This window comes from Podarcis bocagei, assembly GCF_964188305.1.
Source record: "Podarcis bocagei genome assembly, chromosome: 6".
Classification (NCBI taxonomy): Eukaryota; Metazoa; Chordata; class Lepidosauria; order Squamata; family Lacertidae; genus Podarcis; species Podarcis bocagei.
In genome coordinates this window covers 75,974,747-75,996,543 of record NC_138130.1, presented here as the reverse complement: position 1 = coordinate 75,996,543, position 21,797 = coordinate 75,974,747, and the positions used below count along the sequence as shown (strand labels likewise).

At 42.9% G+C, this 21,797-nt stretch overlaps 1 long non-coding RNA gene across 2 annotated transcripts; it reads left to right on the top strand.

Moving 5' to 3' along the window:
- The first annotated feature begins 633 nt into the window (after positions 1-633).
- LOC308589160 lies at positions 634-19,138 on the top strand. Of its 2 annotated transcripts, XR_014009112.1 has the most exons (4): positions 634-718; positions 1,989-2,104; positions 14,656-14,683; positions 19,057-19,138. It is a non-coding gene; the product is annotated as an uncharacterized lncRNA (long non-coding RNA). The 2 variants fall into 2 exon arrangements; XR_014009113.1 differs by lacking the exon at positions 634-718 and having other exon boundaries at positions 1,945-2,104.
- Positions 19,139-21,797: the final 2,659 nt, after the last annotated feature.

Here is a 21,797-nt window from a genome sequence, read left to right as displayed (position 1 = left end):
GCATATGTTAAGATCCCAGAAAAGAAAGTTAACTACAGGTTTGTTTTCAACCAAGTTTAACAATGCCAAGTAAGCCCTAGGTTTGCATGAAGTCATAGATGTAGATATATTTGCATATAAAATAGTTAGGAATGAACCAAGGAAAAAGAGAAGGTGATCTGCTTTCTGCAAGAAGGCTTCATTTTATTTTATTATATTTTATTATTAATTTATTTAAAAAATAGACATATATAAAAAATAGACTATATAAAATTAATAGTGGGAACTGGAGGTGCATAAATTTGCAGATTATATGCCTGTGATGAGTTTGATGTGGAGGGAAAGTATTTATGCCATTGAGTAACAATTCTGCTTCTTCAGTGCAGGATCAAAAAGGGACTATCCTTCAGTCTGTGAATAATGAAACAGCCTTGAAAGCTTAGTCACTGCAGTGCAGCAAGTAGCAAACAGGATGGGGCTTTAGAGCCTTTTTCTGCTGATAGAAAAGGAAGAAAGGAAGGAAGAAAAAAGCCTGCACCACCTCCCAGGAGCTACAGATGCAGTTTCCATGACAACCCCACATCTGAGTCAGAACTATTAAGGATCACCATGGCAACAAGTGTCTCACTTGCCATTTCCAGAAAACTGATGGTGTTTGGACTGGAATCATCACACCCTATCTAAAGGGGCAGGGTTGTGGCTGCACTAGGAGACACAGCATGGATCCAGCCAGTTCTGGGTGTGTTGCTGCTATCATGATAAATGGGCCAAAAACTACTCTGCTCTGCTTGATGGTGTCATACCAAGGATTTTAAAAATACCTGGAATCCCCTTCTCTGTTGAAACTCTCATACTGTGGGTGTCTGGGTGGGAGACAGGACTGAGAACATGCTGATTGTTGATGCAGATTCATGAACTCCAAGTGCAGGGCAAGAGGAAGTGAGATCATCCACTGAGCACATCCATTACTCATTATGCTCCTATTCCAGTACGTCACAACCAGTTGACTTTTCATTTCCACCTTTTCTACAAATACAACACAGGGGAAATTGAAAATTCAAACAAACACATACACAAACTTTGAAATGGCACTGGGAGGTTCAGAAGATGGCTTTGTTTCACAGGGCATTTAGCCAACAAGAAATTGTGCCATAATTGTGGCAGATTCTTCCAGAGCAGCTGGCCTCAAAGTAACACCTCTGTAATGTGTATCATATGAGCTGTCGTGCCAGAAACACATGTCTTAGTGCAAGTCCTGGACCACTGCTTCAATGCAATAGCAGATTAGATGAGGGCCCATTAGTTGAAACTGAATCTCAACAAGATAAGAGTTTTTAGGGGTTTTTGAATGTTTTATGTAGTTTTGTAGTAGTTTTATGTAGTTTTGTAGTAGTTTTATGTAGTTTTTATGTAGTTTTATGTAGTTTTTATGTAGTTTTATGTAGTTTTTATGTAGTGTCGCCGGAGCACAATTTCTGTTCTCATCCTGAAGCAAAATTCTTAACCTGAAGCACTATTTCTGGGTTAGCGGAGTCTGTAACCTGAAGGGTATGCAACCCGGGGTACCACTGTAACTGGCATTTAGTGTCTCCAAGGCTGGCATTAGTACATAGGATTCCTATGGTTTCCTCTGAACCCAAATCGTCCTCTTTGCCACCATCTTCTGACTAACCTTATGCAGTGCTTGAAGAAAGAAAGAAACAAGCAGCCCAGAGTTACAAGTGTTCCCAGCGCCCATTTAATCAGCGAGAGTTAAGGGACCTCGGCATCTTTCACATCCAGGCCCCTGCAGTTTGGCACCGATGACACGTTTTACTATTAGAATGACTCTAGGCAGCGATAAGCTGCAAGGGAGATATAATAGCATTGTCCTTATCTCTCCAGACATCTACCCTATTGTAAATTCACCAGAGTCAGTCAGTCACATGGCACCTCAATCGACTACGGACCCTCAAGGCAAGAAGGCTAAGCTCTGACTTCTGCTGCCGTTCTGCTTCTATCTATTCCAGCTTCTTCAGCATCGAGCCCCTCAGGAGGACGATGCAGAGCCACCCGGGAAGAAGACAAAAAAGCAGAGTGTGCCACAGAGGCAGGTTCACTGACACCACGCTGTGACTTTCAAAAGGTATGAATTCAGTAAAGGCCTTTCACGCATTGCGAAATTCTGACATGGATGCTATTTCTCCATGTGAGGAATAACAGCACAGGGAGCTGCTGCATACTGAGATATCTAGCTCAGGACCGTCTACACGGATTGGCAGCCTTTCCCAGCAGCATCGGGAGATGCAAGGGATTGAACCTTCTGCATGCCAAGCATGTGAACTACCACTGAGCTGGCCCTTCCTCAAACTTGGAGTAGCTCCCGCATGCAGTTTGTCACATGTGGCATTTGTACATATGAAATGCTAGGGAATTGCAGATCATTGTGATAGCCAAACCCCATTCTTCCTGTCTGGGAAAAGTTGCATCCTATGAAATATGCAAACTAAAGCGTGTGTAGATATTGATAGTCGGCATATACCGGTACCCCTTCTCCCCTAAACCAGGGAGCCGTCTGAACAAATATATAAGCCAGGTCCAGCCTTCCATCCCTTTGTCACTTTGGCCTCCCAGGGCAATTTTCCTTCCTGTCCTCAGGGATAGGGGAATTGGCCTCACACCAGAAAGACCAAAACGATCAAGAAAAGGAAGAAGCAATGCCTCTTGCATGAAATCAAGGAAGGAGGATGGTTGCAAATATTTGTCTTCCAGGAGACTAGTAGTCAAAAGGCTGAGTGACAGGAAGGAGGGCTCTGTTTCCTTTCACAATTGCTTGCCTGCCCAGCAAAGAAACGGTCAGTTCACTGGTAGGCAGGAGTGACCTGGCTTCCCAGCACCAGCATCGCTACACGTTACTGGGATGGTGTGGCATGAGACAGAGTGGTAGTGAGGTCACAGCAGAATGGCACACCAGTGGAGCCCATCTGGTGTCTCTGCCAGCACACTTGCAGTGCCCTGGCCCAGTTTAGTGGCAGCAGTGCCGGTGCTAGGAGACCAGAGCTGCAGTGTGGTGTAGTGGTTAAGAGCGGTGGAAACTGGTGAACCAGGTTCACGTCTCCGCTCCTCCACATGCAGCTGCTGCGTGACCTTGGGCTAGTCACACTTCTCTCTGAAGTCTTTCAGACCCACTCACCTCACAGAATGTTTGTTGTGGGGGAGGAAGGAAGGGAAAGGAGAATGTTAGCCGCTTTGAGACTCCTTTGGGTAGTGATAAAGTGGGATATCAAATCCAAACTCTTCTTCAAACTCTTCAGTGCCACCGCTTCACACCGGCTGCTCCTGCAGTGCAGGCTGCACATTTCAAGCATGATTCATGTTTGTATCTCAACTGATTTGTCCACATGCAGAATAGGGAGAATATTATATACTGGATTCTTAGTGTGCTTTTTGATACTGCGTACTGATGTTTTGCTGGTGATGTGATGATTGTAAATTGTGTGAAGCGCTTAGAAATTTCGTTATATTAAGTAGTATATAAGTTATTAACATTAAGGAAGGAAGGATCCTTTCAACTGGAGATGCCAAAGGCTGAATCTGGGACTTGCTGCATGGAAAGCATGGGCTCTGTCACTGAGCTACAGCCACTTCATGTTAAAAAAAGTATCAGAATGAAAACTGTCAGAAATAAATGTTTGTGTGTAGACCTTCTTTGCGCAATAGAGTACTCCTCCCAGACACTATTTTTTCCCCCATTATGAGCAATCTGGTTTTAAAAATGCCTGTTGTTATTTTTTAAAGCTGGAGGGGGAAAGGCACACCTGTTATCTGGGAAAGTTTAGTGTCTCACAATAGCATCTTGGCAGCAACACCAGCTGAGACTAGGGAGAAATAATATCACAGCTAGTGAGCAGCTATGTTCTCTCAATCACCTGAATTGCATCTGTACACTTTTTATGCATCTAGAAATATTTGGGGAAACTTTAGCACAGTAATCTCACATCCCAATGTGGAACTGCACCTCTATTTCAGATGTTCCAAAGCCATGATTTTGATCTGTTAATGTCTGCCCTCATTCCATCAGGGCACAGCTGAAATTTCATGGGAAGAGTTCAGAATTTTTCTTATGCTGAAAGTATGGTATACACACACACTGATACACAGATACTGAAGAGGCAGCTGATTCTCACATAACGCGAGTTTGGTTGATTTAGTTCTCACTGCAGGGACATGTAAGGGTCATTTGCCTTGACCTGCACAGTCTCTTTGTTGAGTACAGCTCTCAGTTAAAAATAACAAGCGCTTGCCACCAGCTTCCCTGGTTTTTAATCTAGCAACATATCTTAGATGTTTTTCACTCTGGAAAGGGGAAATCTGTTCTAATTCAAAGAACAGTAAGCTATTCATCTATATATCTCACAATACAGTTATATGGTCCAGTTAGACCATATAACAACAAAATCCATGAACTAGCAATAGCATAATGGCAGTGGGGTTTGCACTGATGTAGCACCAGAGTTACGTGGCTACAATATTCTGCTAGCATAACCTAATGGGAACATAACACAGTAGTCTCCCATGGCTCCAATGCATGGTTGGTATCCACCAGGAGCTGTGCATTCAGTATTGTGGGTGTGACTGTGGAACTCCCTTCCAGCTAAGATCAGTCAGGCCCCTTCCCTCCTGCTTGACAAAGACCTTTCTATTCCAGCCAGCATTTTAGGTAAAAGTTTTACATTATGTTAAAACTTTTGAAAGCTGTTTGGACTTCTGAAGTGCTTTCACCTGTTGCACAGCTTAGCAGAGTATAGCAGAGTACTGCAGTGTTTCTTAGGCAAATCTTGAGATTGCCCAGTCAGGACGACGATCAGGAACAAAGACTGTCGACTAGTAACTTGATTCTTGTAGTTTATTATACAGTCATACCTCAGGTTACAGCCGCTTCAGGTTGCGGACCGCCGAAACCCAGAAGTACCGGAACGGGTTACTTCTGGGTTTCAGCAGTTGTGCATGCGCAGAAGCACTAAATTGCACTTTGCGCATGTGCAGAAGTGCCAAATTGCAACCCGCGCATGCGCAGATGCAGGTTGCGAATGTGCATCCCGCACAGATCACGTTCGCAGCCTGAGCATCCACTGTATACAGCAGTAAACATACAAGTCTACAAGTTACTATTTACAACAGGACTTCTTCACTCTCAGCAACTCCTCAACAACTCCAACACTAACCACACCAACCACCTGTGTCATAGGTCATGCTGCCTATATGAGGGACCTCAGCCAATCACTGAGCTGTTGCTGGGTCTCCTTATCTCTAGGCAGATTCCTTTCATGCTCTGTCTTCCCAGGCTGTGGAGACATTAATTGCTGCTTGCAAAGCTGCACGTAAACCATGGATTCCAACACATTAAACCTAGTTATGGAACTTACCGGTAGGTTTTCACCTGTGGTTTTGGTTTGTTTTAACATCTTATTTGACTAATGAACTGTTTTTATTGCTTGTTCTGTAAACAGCTTTGTGACCATCTATTTTAGACCATCTATATTAGAAATGAATAAATCATCAGCACAAGAACTAAAAATGGATAGCATTTATATAGGATTTAGGATGCAGTCCTAACCTCACTTACATAGTAGTATGCCCCGTCAAATTCAATAGGAGTGCTTTTCCTTCTGTTTAGTGGACAAAGAGCAACAAGACAGTTCAATAGTCTGGAACCTACTGTATGCCATTTCCATGGAAAGTTTGAGTTGGAGTGGAATGAAATTCCCCATTAATTGCTATAACTTCATTTCTTAATGTCCACCGATGAACATTTGGCACTTCCTTATCTTTCCATTTTTGTGTAAGAACAGTTTCTGTTCTTCACTTCACATTCATTGTGGTCTAGTTGCTGGGTTTTATGGATTTTTTTGGCATGTGACCACATGACACCATCATGATTCAGATAATATAGCCGAATAATATACTAAAAAGAAAAGGATTTTACTCTAATACAAAAAAACTGACTTTTGTGAAAGATCTTCACTATGTTCATCTGTGTGGCGTGTGCACAAGTGCTGCACACTTTCTGTGTGAAGGGGGTTGGTGGATGTGCTTTAGGAGATATCTGTTGTGCACTATTTCCTTCTGGCCAGTGTGAACTGTCAGCTTGTGAGCTCAGTTCAGATGAGGGATATGGCAGACAGAGATGACGGCATGGGTCAAAGTACTGCCCATGACAGAAGTCATTAGCTGCAGACAAAATTCCATCACAATAACTAGGTTTGTCATAGTGAAGGAATGGGTTTCCAAAACCCAAAACTGACTGTGCAGGCAGTTTGAAACTGCACCAAAATCCCTATTTTTCCTTAGCTAAAATCCATTAACTTGAGCTCTAAGCTCAATGCATAAACAAAAGCCTGGCTGTATAGACAAGTGCTCAGAGCCCTCCCCTTTATCAGTTGTGGCGGCAACTATGGCCTTCACTGTACCAGTAGTAGAACAGAACAGAGAGAAGACACGTCTGTGCTTTATCTTACGTCCTGGACACACTCTGACACACAAACCCAGGTCCGGGAACAAACGCTAGAGCGTGTTCCCGGAGATGATTACCTCTTCCCAGATAAGAGTAGGAAGAGGAAGATCCTTTTATGGTCAGAAGTACAGGAAGGAAGATCCTTTTATGGTTGAGAGTACCAGAGCAAGAACATATGTGATGTCAACCTGCGTACATAGGCTGACGTGGTTGGAAGGAGGGAGAGGGTGCCTGGAGGATATATATACTGCATGAAACTTGTCATTTCTTTGGACTTGCTGTGGACTCACCACGCAAGTGCCTTCTGCTATCCGGAGAGCAGAATAAACTCTTTCTTTGAACCAACTCAGTGTCACTTTGACTTCCTTCCTCCTGTCCCGGAGCAACGCAGACCCAATCGGTGAACTCCAATAAGGCTGCAATAGCTCAGACAGACATGTAGCTCCCATTCTAATCTTCCATACAGGCATAGAATTCCAGAATACTTGACACAGTTGTGAGTCTTGTTTGCAAGGGGGTGGACTACATGACTCTCTGAGTGCTTTCCAACTCTACGATTCTAGTATTTTTTTTTAACCCTGCAAAAGGGCTATCTGCATGTGTGTGATCAAAATTCTGGCATTTACTAGCTTGAGGAACACAAGTACATAAGGGAACATAACTTTTTTTCAATTCGTGCACAACTCACCATTAGGGTGGAAAGGAAAGCCAACAGTGATGTGTGACCAAAGGAGCAGACAATCAGCTACAAATTCACTCTGAAAAATGTCAGATCAAACATCGGCTATACACCACTATAAATGGTAAAGTGCAGAAAGGACATTGGGGTGCTCTTCTCTGTTATCCACATTTAGCAAAACTGAAACAGGAGTAACATCTACATTTTTTTTCCAAAAAGTCAGGGAGATTACTAGAATTTGTCAGCCTTTCATAAACATTATGGAAAACTAGGCTGCAGTCCTAAAACCCGATCCATGCTGCTAGAGGGGGTTAGGGACATTCCATTGGCCTCTACTGGTGGCAAGCTCCACCACCACAGAGGCCCCACTAAGGCCACAGAAAGCAGGGCAGAGGCAATAATACTGCCAGCAAAAGACCCCAAAATGGACCACTGGGGTGTCACCGGGGAAGTACCAGGCTGGCCATGGATCTGAGAGGTTCTAAGGATTGTATCAAATGCTAAGCTAATTAATCATCCCATCAATAGAAGGGTTTTTGCTTGCACCATGGGACTTTTCCCACTTTCCTCTCCCAGTGCACCCACTATCTCTGTTTTGGGCTCCGCCAACCCTCCAGAGCAGATCTGGAGAGGGCACAGAGTGTGCACAATTGGAAAATCCCACTATGCAAGCATAAATTCTTGCACTGATGCACTAGCTGGATACTGTCCATAGTCTGTCTGAACTTTAATGGGAGAGGGAGAGAGGCAAGGCCGTGGGGAACTCAGCACAGTGTACACACAGTGGCCAAGCCAGCGCAATGTTCCCAATGCTGTGCTTGCACCCTGCTGAGCTGCACACCCTGGCTTGCTCCTCCCTCTCAGTAACTAGCAGTGATGGACTTCATTGGGAAGCCAGGAAAGGAACACAGCCCCACCCATCCCACCGGCTGCTACTGGGTATATGGCATCCTCCCCCAGAAAAGTGGCAATGTCCCCTTGCTAAAACTATAGGAATCTGACATGCCTTGGGTCTTGAAAGGCACAATAGAGCAGGCATAAGTACAGTATCACCTTAGAAAGAAAGGAGACAGCTGTTCTTCAGATTTGTGGACTGGAATATGAACTTACTCCTCTTATGTTACAATAGAAAAAAAAGCTACAAGAAACTGGGATGGGAGAGAAATTCAAATCAGCTGGTTTTCAGAGCTGAGCCTATGTAATTTGCACTTTCTGATATAATACACAAAATGAAACACAACCATACTTCAAATTTCACATTTCTCCAAATTTTTCAAAGCAACACAAAATGGCATATACCAGGATAAAGTGTGTACGAAATGCACATATCAGTGAAAATAACATACAAAAATGCATTCTCTTATAGGAAATTGCTTTAAAAAATGTTTATATTATGAGAAATTCACATTAAAATGCTGGTGAATTTTAATGAAGATTTAAAAAAACAAAATCACAAAACTTGTTTTCTTCGGCTCCAGAGGATAGGACCTGAACCAATGGCTTCAAGTTACAATAAAGGAGAGTCCAACTTTGCATCTGGAAGAACTTTCTGACTTTTTGAAGGTGACCTGGAAACTACAACTAATCCAGAATGCGGCAGCTAGACTGGTGACTGGGAGCGGCCGCCAAGACCATATAACACCGGTCTTGAAAGACCTACATTGGCTCCCAGTATGTTTCCGAGCACAATTCAAAGTGTTGGTGCTGACCTTTAAAGCCCTAAACGGCCTTGGTCCAGTATATCTGAAGGAGCGTCTCCACCCCCATCGTTCTGCCCGGACACTGAGGTCCAGCTCCGAGGGCCTTCTGGCGGTTCCCTCACTGCGAGAAGCCAAGTTACAGGGAACCAGGCAGAGGGCCTTCTCGGTAGTGGCGCCCGCCCTGTGGAACGCCCTCCCATCAGATGTCAAAGCGATAAACAACTACCTGACATTCAGAAGACATCTGAAGGCAGCCTGTTCAGGGAAGTTTTTAACGTGTGACATTTTAGTGTATTTTTCATCTTTGTTGGAAGCCGCCCAGAGTGGGGAAACCCAGCCAGATGGGCGGGGTACAAATAATAAATTATTATTATTATTATTATTATTATTATTATTATTATTATTATTATTATAGCTGTTCGACAGTGGGATAGTGGGATGGACTCCCTTGGGAGATGGTGGACTCTCCTTCATTGGAGATTTTTAAACAGAGGTTGGGTGGCCATCTGACATGGATGCTTTAGTTGAGATTCCTGCATTGCAGGAGTTTGGACTAGATGACCCTCAGTGTCCTTTCTAACTCTGCAATTCTATGATTACATGTTGTGGAAATGTGGAGAACTGAATTTAAGATTGGAAAAATGAAATTAACAGATTCACTCATCTCTAGCACATCAGCCATTTTATGACCACATACACAGTAGAACTCCTGCCAACCTAGCAGTTCGAAAGCACGTCAAAGTGCAAGTAGATAAATAGGTACCGCTCCGGCGGGAAGGTAAACGGCATTTCCGTGCGCTGCTCTGATTCGCCAGAAGCGGCTTAGTCATGCTGGCCACATGACCTGGAAGCTGTACACCGGCTCCCTTGGCGAAAAAAGCAAGATGAGCGCCAGAACCCCAGAGTCAGTCACGACTGGACCTAATGGCCAGGGGTCCCTTACCCTTTACCTTTTACACAGTAGAAATCCTTAGCATATACTGCTTCCGTTAGTTTAACAGAATTGACTGCGAGTTCAGGAACTGGGAAATCCACCCACTTAATGTTCAAGGGGTTTTCAGAACTCCCTAAGCCACTGTCACCATCAGAAGCACATTACTGGGATAATCTTCCAAACATGAAGCGTTCTGATGTGGACCACAGCAGTTCTGAGTTGGGGGGCTTACCCATGTGAAACATTTACTAGTGACTATAGGAGATTTGCTGCAAGCAGAGATCAATCGAAGCAAAATGTCCAGTGGTTGTTGTAGGAAGCACTGGGGAAGAGGAAAGGGTTTGGCTTTGTTGTGGGGAGGCCAATGCAGGCAGCTGGTGCAGCTAAATGATGAAGGGCTCTAGGGAACACAGAGATACCGGAAGAGTTGAGACAGGCAGCTGAGGGATGTGATCAGGGTAAAAAGAAAGATGCTGAGAGAGCTGGGTTGGAAAAGCTAATAAACCCTGCCTGTCAGGGGAACTATATGACAGGCAGGCAGCCGGGGGGGGGGGCTCTCTTGAATCCACAGACCCATAACTGGGTTATATAGAAATGTAATCCACTTAAGCTTTAAAGCTGTCCTGCCTGGTTCCCTTCAGCAGTGCCCTCACACTGCAACCAGTCCAACTCCAGGATTTCCCTAAAGCATCACAGGGTGTCTTCTCAGTGGCCCAATTTGATTAGATATGAGATGGAGTTCTTCCAAAGAATTTTGGGGAACACAAGTGCACATTAAGGAACTTATAAATACCCCCACACTGATATAGGCACAATCTACAGAACAGGAAGTTGACAATGCAAAGTATTCAAGCACCACAATCTAATACAGCATTTCTCCCTCTGCCCCTCCAACATAAATGCAATACAGGCAACTCCCAGTTTACACATTCCAAGGCACCATGTGTTTTAGTGAAATCACATATATTTGAAATACCATTGTTAAAGTCTGCAACAACCCTGTTCCACCCCTCACCTTGTCCCTTTTTGTGATGTTTTAGTGACGTTTTCGGGTCACTACCAAGTTTGGTACAATGCTCAAGTATCAGATGTGCCTAAAACGGTCACTGCGTGTATGGTTTGCAGTAAGGAACTCTCTCCCAGTTCACATCACCCTGGGTTGGAAAAGTGTCAGTAGCCCATCTCCACAGGTGTTCTTGGATAGAAAGGAACATGAAGCTTCCTCTGGTTACATCTAATTAGTGAATTTTGTTCCCTCTGTCCACTCCCTCCTTTGATCCCACAGGGATAAACATTTGGGCATGTTAAGTTTGTCATCCAGTCTTCATTTACTGAACACCATGGATGAGACTTCTTCAAGAGTATCTAATCTAGAGATATTCTCTAAATAAATGCTTTCTTTCTTTCTTTCTTTCTTTCTTTCTTTCTTTCTTTCTTTCTTTCTTTCTTTCTCTCTTTCTCTCTTTCTCTCTTTCTCTCTTTCTCTCTTTCTCTCTTTCTCTCTTTCCTTCTTTCTGATTTCTCCTTTGTCCCTTATCTCTAATATTAACAATGCTTCTTAATTTGGAATGTGGGGTTTGACTGTAAATTTCTGGCAGTTCCTTAGTGACCTGCTGTTCCTTTTGGTATCACCTCTGACAGCCATATAGCCTTGGGATTTTATAGAAATGCAAGTTACCCCTAAAGTAAACAAACATGCGTCTCTACCCTAGTCTGTGCTCACATCATCATAAATTCATAAATATGGCTATGCTCATATTTAAAATTATTCTAGAAATCAAAAGCTGCCCCTGTCCAAACACAAAGACTGCAGAGCAGCTATTAATTTTGGGGTGGGGGAAGCCAAGAGGGTCTTGATGAGCTGCCCTTCAACCAAAATTCTCAGGATGGTATACAAGGAATGCAACAAAATAGCACATAAAATCAATATTGAAATCGTAAAACGATCTAACGCACAATTCAGTTACAAAACAGCAGCAATACAGAAGCTGACACAGGTAGAAACTGGCCAAACATGTCTTGAGTCCCCAAAGACCATATAAAACAGATATGTATTTAACAGATGTCCCCGTTGTTGATGCCTTTCTGACAAGTGTACCTCTGACAGGAGGGAGTTCCATAACCAGAGTGGCATAGCCAAGAAGGTCCCGCTATTCTCTGCCGTCAGATTTGCTGAGAGAATGATAATGAGCATTAAGAAAAAAGGGGGAGGGAATCACAGAAACAATGATATAATATAATACAATAAATGTATAATGCATATATGCTTGCATGTTGGTGCTAGAAGCCTGAAAATCAAGATGAAAAAACTATAACGTCTGGTACTTAAAGAAGAGTGGCAAATCAACAGGATATTGATAAAACCAATGGCAATGGCAGAGTAAGTTACACTTGTTGCAGCAAGGGACAGGCAAATCTGTCAGTTTTGGTTTTTCTCAGTTTCTCATTTTTCCTGACTTCAGTTCAGTTCTTCACATTTCCACATCAGTATGGGAATTATTTTTGTTAGCCCTCATGAAAATTCACCAACATTTTAATGCAAATTTCCCCTAATATATACATGTTTGTCTGCGGTTTTCCTTAATATACATTTTTTTCCAAAGCAATTTTCCTTTATATAATGCATTTTTGTATGTTAATTTCACTAATATAAGCATTTTTATGCACAGGGGTTCACATTGATTTGGGGGCTTAATTCCCATTAGAGCAAGACTAAATAAAGCATGTTTAGAATTCAGTCCCCTGAGCCCATTTATTATCATTGCCTCTTGCTGATTCAGTAGCAGATTGGTATGTTGTGCAATGCTATCTGTGTCATTGCCCCTACGGCCCACGTTAGGTACAGTTTTCTTTCATTGCCTTTTAATGGAAAACAGTTTATCATGTGTAATAATATAAAGGGATCTCTCGCTCATGCTCAGCTCTGTGCGAGACAATGAATTAGGGGGAGTATCTGTTTCAGTCTCTCCTCTTTCACATTGTTGTCAAAAGACAATCCATCTCTGGATTTTGACACAAGGTCCTTTGTTTGGTAAGAGTTTGTTCTGTGTAGAATGGAAGGAGTATTACTCATGATGATTATGATTATGATGCTGCTACTGGTTGGGAAACACTGCTACAAAGGAAGGGGTTAATAGATCTCTCTGTTCATGGCTCAAGCCAAGAGCTTCAGACTGGTGAGAACAAAACTACCTCAACACAAACCCAGTCCAGGGGCGGAGGAAAGTGGGTGCGGTGGGGGCGGGTAGCCCCAGGTGTCACCACTGAGAGGGGTGACAAAATGCTGGGTGGAACTCACCGCGGGGCCTGCAGCATGCCCAAGTCACATGTCTCTCCTGGGAGTGACATGGTGGGTGGGCAACCGCATGGGTTACCCGAGAGGCGAGGTCCAAGTCCAGTCCGTGGTCAAAGGCGCAACATGGAGGCAGTCTGTAGTAGCTGGCGCTGGGTGCAGGGCAGGGAGTCGGGTGAAGTCAGGAACAGACATGCAAGCAGGGAGCCAGGGAGGGTCAGGAGCTCAGGCAGGAACTAGCAACCAACAATGTTGCTCCCGCAACTTGGGGCTGGGGCTGACCAGCTTTTATCTGCCCCGAGGCATAGGGCGGCCCCGATCCTCTGGTGACTCGCCTCTCCTGGCCTGGAGGCGAGCACTCCTCCTGCGGGAACTTAGTTCCCTCGGCCTCTCTGCCCCAAACTTCTGTAGCTCAGGAGAGGCTGGAGGGTTACCGGACCCAGAGGCAACCTCAGCTTCCTCTGCCGGGGCTGAGAGTGGAGCACCTGCAGGCAATGGGTCCTCCATCACCTCAGGAGCCAGAGCAGACTCAGCAAATGTCTGCACCTGAGGATCCAGCACAGGTGAGGACCCTTCAGGCTCATGCCCCAGCCTTGGCTCAGCTGGTTCTGGAGGCGGGGAATCCTGTGTAGGCTGGGATCCCTCGGGTTCAGCATCTGAGTCTGAATCCCAGGCCATCACACGCAGGCTCCGCACTCCCCCAGACAATCCGGCCGCCGCCTCCCCCTCAGTTGTAGGGTGGCTAAGTGGGAGGAGGCAGGCAGACTCCTTGGAGGCCTCACAGAGCATCCTGCCCTAGCTTACGCCACCCCGCGGGCAGCTTGTTCTACCCCTGGGCACAGGGCGCACGCTGCTCCAGGTGCCTGATTGGCTTGCTCAGCTGCTGACCTAGTTTTCAGGGCCTGACAGTTGCTGGGAATCGCCGGTTGGCTGATTGCTATTGCGTTCATGTCCAGTTTGCAGGACTGGACTAGATAGGCCATTTGCCTGATCCAGCAGGCTTATCTTATATTCTTTGGACAGATGCATACATACAAATGTTCAGCAGTTGGTGCCAGGTATACTCTCGATGGGCTGAATGGGGTGTGGCTCTGTTTTTCTGAAATCTAGCAAGCACAGGATCCAACAAAGAATAATAATTCTTGGCCTACTGTGCTTTTATGTAGGCTCTCTACACTGTGTGTGGTGCAATCCCTGGCCAACCCTTCTGGTCTTTGAGGTCTGCCCCTTTTCTGCAGCCACAGCAAAGGTTATTCAGTTCTCTTGGCAAGCACTTACAGCCTATGATCCATCCCACTTAGGCTATGTCTGTACTGCAGCATGCAATTCCCCCCCCCCAAAGGGGATTATTTTGGACATGAGTTATAGTAGTTACATTCCTCTCCCTCTCTCTATTAAAAAACAACAACAGTGTTTTGTGGTAAATATGTATGTGTGAGATTAGCTGTCATCTGCATTTCCCTTTATTCTGCTGCTAAAGAATGACTCACATCTACTCTACCCTTGGCATTACCATTTCACATCAGAACATATAACCATAATTATATCCGCTACTTTAACTTGTTTCTTTTCGCACAGGAATCAAATGCGTGAAATGCATAACATGGTGAGTAATGCACAATACTTACTTAGTGCATAAATGTGAACCTATTCACACAACGCTCTGAGCCCATGACAGCCATGATTTCTCTTTTTCCATCAGCCTGTTTTGATTTTCAACCAGTCTTCCAGAAGGTGAGTCAATGTATGTTGCTGTCAACAGTACATGCTGAAATCAGTACAGATAATCTTTTGACACCTATTCACAACATAAACATCCGTTAGTTACCTAGTTTTGGGAAATGTGAGTTGGGCTTTTCCAATCACATCCATTGCTCCACCAACTTTTGCCACTAGCTCCAACCACTGCTGACACTTGGTCTCTGAAAGGTTGTCTATGAAGAAACATAGCCCTTTGGCTGAAAAATATTCCCCATTCCTGGTATAAACCAACCTAAATGTTGAAATGAGATTTGTCTTTCGATGCAGAAACTTTGTGTGATTCAGCCATTCCTATATCATAGGCCCGTAACACTTAGAAAAACTTGTGAGACTTTTAGAGATCCTGAAATTGCTTCCACTAGCTGAAGGAATGGAACCAACTTTTGGCAATTCTCCTCCCTCCCTGCAGCCCCTGAAAATGTGTCCCCAGAGAATTGGTGGGGGGGAGCCTTTGGAAACATGGGGAAGAGGGGTAATTGGCCAAAAAGAAAAAATCCTCCTTCCACCAGCAGGATCCTTTCCTGGATCTAAAGCACATTTAGGATTCAAAGCAATGGATTTTTCCCTGTATTAGTTGCCTATGGCACAGATGTAAGAAGTGTCCCACTAAATCCATCACTTGTAAGAGTTCAGACTGGGCTTCTAAGGGTGTCTTTAGGATTATGACAGAGAATAGCACAAGTGTTTTCCCCTCTCTGGTGTTTTCCTCCCACTGTTTGGTTCAGTCATCCATTATTCCAGGTGTCAATGGAAATCCTAATAAAAGGGTTATTGTATGTACCCCAGCAGCCCTTCAATTTACTAATCCCTCACTGAGCCTTTGAATTTATGTTCTGTCTTCTTATCTGCCTCTCCTAGATGCCCATCTTTCCATGCCTATAGATCTAATCTATTGCTACCTGCCTCCTTGGTTTTCTGTTCCTTGTAATGTCACTTTGATTCATCCATTTTTACTTTAGCTGTCACTGTCATTGATCAGCCTGGAAGTTCTGCATCTCCATTAAAACCCCTCGATAACAGCTTCAACAAGGGAAAGGCTTTACCTCTGCACTGTAAAATGCTTGGCACTCCATAAAACAGTTGTCATATTTACATATCAAACATAGAGAAACTAAGGTGCACAAAAGGGGTGTTTGTGGAAAATCAGTTGCAGGCTCTACACTGTCTATTCTAGTTACTACTTTGATTGTTACACCACACAAGAAAGAAACAATTCAAACAACCCCCCCTTGGGGATATGTAGTCAATCTATACTAATTTCCTTTGTCGGCCAATGAAAGACAGAATGGAAAGTATTCACTGTGTTTGTGTGTCCAAATTTACAGCAACATGACATTTGATAAATGTAGTCCACATTTTGAACCAAATACAATATATGCAATGTTTGCTTACTGACCTTTTGCTCAATAGCAACAATATGGTATGGAAAGTCACATACAGCAATGTTCTCAGAGTCTGGACCTGGCAACCTTCCCTGGCAGTAAGCCTTTTTGCTACCTTATTATCATAACTAAATATTACTGGTATTTAAAACTGTGATAGTAAAACAGCCATAATATTGCATTCTGTTTTCCTAATAAGTGTGGTTTTGGTATTAAATGTGTTATTCATTCCCTTGTACAGCAGACCCCAAATGTTTTCCAAGCTTTCGTGTCTCACTTATGATTTTAAATTTTTAATAAAATGTGATTGATTAATGTTTGAATGCAAACACAAAAGCCTCTATCGACCTACACTTACACCAATCAATGTTTCCAAGAAACCAAAAGTGAGGATGGATTGCTTCCAGCCAACAAATGTTTGCATTCTGACTTCTTCAGCTTAAGGCCTTCAAGTGATGGATCTGTACAATTTGGTGCAGGTTTAAGTATGATCAGGACATTTGTAGGCAAATCTACCTAATTGTCGCTTTCCAAAACAATATGCAGACCCAAAACACAGACATCCTTCAAAATCTACTGTTCTCTAAATTTTGCAATGCGGTTCTCCAGCCAAGTAATGTGTACAAAACACATACACTAAGGTAAAGTGTGCATTAAAATGCATATATGAATGAAAGTAGCATACAGATATGCATTATATAAGGGGAAATGTGTATATTAGGCAAAATTGCATACAAGGATGTGCCTATTAGGAGAAATTCGCACTAAAATCCTGCTGAATTTAACGAGGACTCTTTTAAACATTGCAAACTGACATGGAAATGTAGAGAACTAAACTTGCAATTGGAAAAAAAGAGAAATTGGAACAGAAAAGGACACGTCCACCCATCTGTGTGCTCTACACAGCTCTCTGGCTATGCTCCTAAAGTAGATGCCTGCAGCAAGTCTTAGTTCCAGGAATTCGAAGGAGGCCATACCTGAAGGCAGAGTTGTGCTTATTCTTTCTTTATTATTATTAAATTTATATGCTGCCCTATACCTGTAGATCTAAGGGTGGTTCAATAAATGGGCAATGCACAGCTATTTGTGCGCTAGGAGAAGTTATAACCCACGAACTATAGGCAGAGATGGGAAACCTCCAGAAATTTATGGACTCCAAGCCCATTCCATTCCACTCTATTGTTCAGGAATGATGTCATTTGTAGCCCAACACCATCTGGAGAGCCACAGGCTTTCCATACCTGGACTATAGGGACGTCTGGTCATAAAGGGGATGAGAAAAAAACTATTCATGCTTCAAGGTCCAAGGTTGAATTTTTGGCATCTTCAACTAAGGAGATCAGTGACAGGGAATACAGTGGTACCTCGGGTTACAGACGCTTCAGGTTACAGACTCTGCTAAGCCAGAAATAGTACCTCAGGTTAAGAACTTTGCTTCAGGATGAGAACAGAAATTGAGCGGCAGTTGTGCGGCGGCAGCGGGAGGCCCCATTAGCTAAAGTGGTACCTGAAGTTAAGAACAGTTTCAGGTTAAGAACGGACCTCTGGAACGAATTAAGTTCTTAATACGAGGTACCACTGTACCTCTGCCTGCTGCCAGTCAGAATGAAGAACAGTGGGCTAGTTGGACAGGGTCTGACTTTCTTTGCAGCACTTTTCTAATTCATTGTGCATGAATACTGTGCCATTGTGTTTGTATCCTATATCATATTTGCTTTTGTACAGCACTGATATTTTAATTACAAAAAAGTATTACAAAAAAATCCCAGCCTTCCAAACACTAAGAAAACACACGCACACACACACACACACACACATATTACAATGTAATATATTGTATGTAAATATATATATATAACACAATATAATGAGCAAGACATCTCCAACAACAGCACTTTTCAATTCAGTGGATATTTCTGATAGAAACAAGAATGCTGTAGTCTGTTAAGGGAAACACCACAATACAAAATGGAGCAGAACTAATATATTTACTGTACCATCCCGCTTTATTATTCCACAGAGATATATGACTTTAATGGGTTTATTTATGGTACTTGACAAGATAAATATTCCTTTGTCCTTACTATTCAAATAAACTGGTGCAGAGTGAAATTCAGAGCTCTTCATCAAGCATTTGCCAAACGGTCTTATCAGTAGCTTTATAACTTAAAAGCCAGATGGAGATATTTCACTATAAAGTTCTGCTCCTATCAGAAAGCTCTCATTGACACATTACTTTGTATATTTCTGATCTGCACTTCAGAACAATCAAAGGGAGAGAGCTATCCCAGATTATCCACCTCAAATCAGTCGAACCCTAGGCATATCAGAGGAGGATTTAGAGAGTTCAGTGTTACAATTTAAAAATGTATAATAATCCTATCTACACACATCTAACAAATCAATTCCAGTGTAGTCTAGAAATCTGCAAGGTGAATCAGTGCATTGAATGGGAAATACAAAACGTAGTCATTTTTTAAAAACCATTTTTTATCATTCAAAAAAAGAAAGGCAATATCAAATTATAGACTGTCACTTCTCAACATGAGAAGGTGGGCACACAACACAGCCACAAAATATGCATGGTATCTGCAGTTCTGTCCCTTCCCATAAATGGATCTCCTGTCTGGTTCTCCATACATGTCAATGAAGTGAATATCCCTGATGACTTTTTACGGAGAAAGAGGAAAACACATGAAATCCTGAATCAAATATGTAGGGAAAACCCCTTAGAACCTATTTTCCCCCCAGGGTCCAGGTCCAGTAGGTTGGTGTGCCTTGTCATTATGTATATATGTGCTGCATTTATTTATGTGTTTTATATGCTGCCTTTTAGAGAGAAATCTACAGTTATCATCAACAACAGAAGCAGAATGGGTGGTTGACATATTTCAAGAGGTAAAAATCCGGACACAAAATGTTGTTGAGCTTTCTTTGGACAATCGCCTGATAGCTCTTCTGCTGCCACTGAGCCAGAGCCCCCCATACCAGAGCGGTTCGAATCCCCACGACAGGGTGAGCTCCCGTTGCTCGGTCCCTGCTCCTGCCAACCTAGCAGTTCAAAAGCACGTCAAAGTGCAAGTAGATAAATAGGTACCACTCTGGCGGGAAGGTAAACAGCATTTCCGTGCGCTGCTCTGGTTCGCCAGAAGCAGCTTGGTCATGCTGGCCACATGACCCGGAAGCTGTACGCCAGCTCCCTCGGCCAATAAAGCGAGGGACCCCAGAGTCGGCCACGACTGGACCTAATGGTCAGGGCTCCCTTTACCTTTACCTTTACCTTGAACTTGCTTAATCAGTCAAAGCATTTCTATACTGCTGGATATTTCTAAGAAGTGTACACTAGGTACAATATAAAAACAATACTCATGAAAACAATATAAAACCATGTAAAATGAAATAAAGCAACCAAATTCAGGGGCTTCATAAACATCAATCAGGGTCCAAACATATTCATTATTTATGGTCTTTCTGCAAGTCCTCTCTAGGCCCGTTAGGTTGGTGCTTGTGTTGGATGCTGCACTTTCTCGCACTGCCTCTTGGGAATTATAATTCCTAGCACAAGCCATGGTTGAGAGTCCCATTGGAATTTACCATGCCAAAACAAACGTACCCCAGAAAGAAAACAGGATTTTAAATTTGAAATAGAGGACAGCAACCAAATAAAACATTTGCAAGAATGAGGGAGGTGGAAACTGATTGTCTAGAAGTTGGACTACAACTTTCATCATGCTGGCTGGGACTGATGGGAGTTGGAGTCCAACAACATCTGGAGAGTCACTGACTCCTCAACCCTGACAACCATGAATTAAGAGGATGATGCAAATAGAGAAAATACTGTTGCACGACACTGCAGTTTCCAAGCGGTGCAATATTCCAGGGGTTCCAGTGCTTACCTAGGGTTTGGCTTCCTCAGAACAAGGACAGCAGAGACTGTGGTGTTTTTATGAGATATGGTTTATTTACATATATATCTACACCCTGAGCCTACGATGAAGGGGTTCACAGCATTAGTACCCCAAGAGGGTCTTGCTTCTCCCATAGGCATAGCCCTGAATTCCAGCAGAAATCAGACATGGCTCTGCCGCTTAGCTGCCCAGCCTACTTCCTGTTTCTAGCTTATACACCTCAACTCTATCTTTTGTCTTTCTAACTGATAGTTGAGGGAGGGGACTCTTAATGCCCCATACTCAGGGAGCCATTACCAAGAAACATGTCTCCCTATTCTAGCAATTGGATTCTTGTTGGGTCCAGAAATTAGAAGAGACTCAAGCACATAGCCTACCCCCTCCCCAAACTCACAACAATACATTCACCAAACCAAAGGTTGCTTCATTGGGTGGTCTGGTGGCTGCATAGTTCACTACATTGCAACCAACTGAACACGACACAACCAAATTCTGGACCATCTAATCTCTCACAATGCCAATAAAAATAAATTATATATATATATAGGACTTGGAAATGTGATGCTGACACAAAACCCTACACTAACATTATGCAAAAAAACAACAACCAAAGAACATTACCCACAATCTCTCTCCCTCGCTTTCCCCTCACTTTTTCCCCAACCGCAAGATGTATTTCATACCAAATTCAAACAAACTGTGAAAAAGACTATGAATCGAAAAAGGAGACACTATATGTACTTTCCTTTTTTATTTGTTTGTTTTAATACTTTAATTAAACTTTAATAAAAAACTATTTTAAAAAAAAAAATCAGTAAAATATTTGGTGAGAGTAATAGAGTTAGCACTGAAGAATGTCTGCACATGCACCAAAGAAGCTGTTCACCAAAATCTTATTTTGATGAGAGTTTCATAGAGAGTAATTAGCTAACATCAAAGTACACTTGTGAATGTTATTGCAATGCAGACCAGAATGCTGACTTTGCATGAGCAGAATTTAATTTTACATTCTGAGCCAGGGAAGAACCTCGGGGAGAAATGACGCGCAATTTAAAATACATCCAACAGTTACAAGCTGGATGATTTCTTATCCCAAAACAGGTCATAATTAACTTTAGTGATGTCTCTAATCAAAAGAGGCTGGAGAAATGCTCTCAGGACCATCTTTACAAAGAGGAAAAGTCTTCCATGCTGTGCCATGCCATACTTCTAATTTGCAGGTCAGGTTGGAATACCCTGTCATGCCATCAGAAGTAATGCATTGCCAAAAGCAAATGGCTGATACTAGGCAATTGGGATTTTATTTACTGTAGTGCCCCTAATGGCTCCTAAAAGATTTTCTTAATTTTTAATAAGTTACATTTTATTTCAGAGTAAGAGAATGAGTGAGGCTTCCTGAACTTTAATAAACACTTTTGGATTGAAGCTTTAAATTACAGAGTACACTACTGGCTTTAAACTGAAGTAGAATCATCCATTATTTATAACCACTTATAAATATTAAGTAATCCACAGAGTCATTATCTAATACTTGTTCTTCATTGCACAAAATCTATTTGCTGCATACATGCCTGCATATACACACATACACACGTTTCTGTACAGGCTGTAAGCTTGCTTGTGCCAAGTTATTGCCAACACAAAGGTTCTTGTTTTATCTATGTGGCCT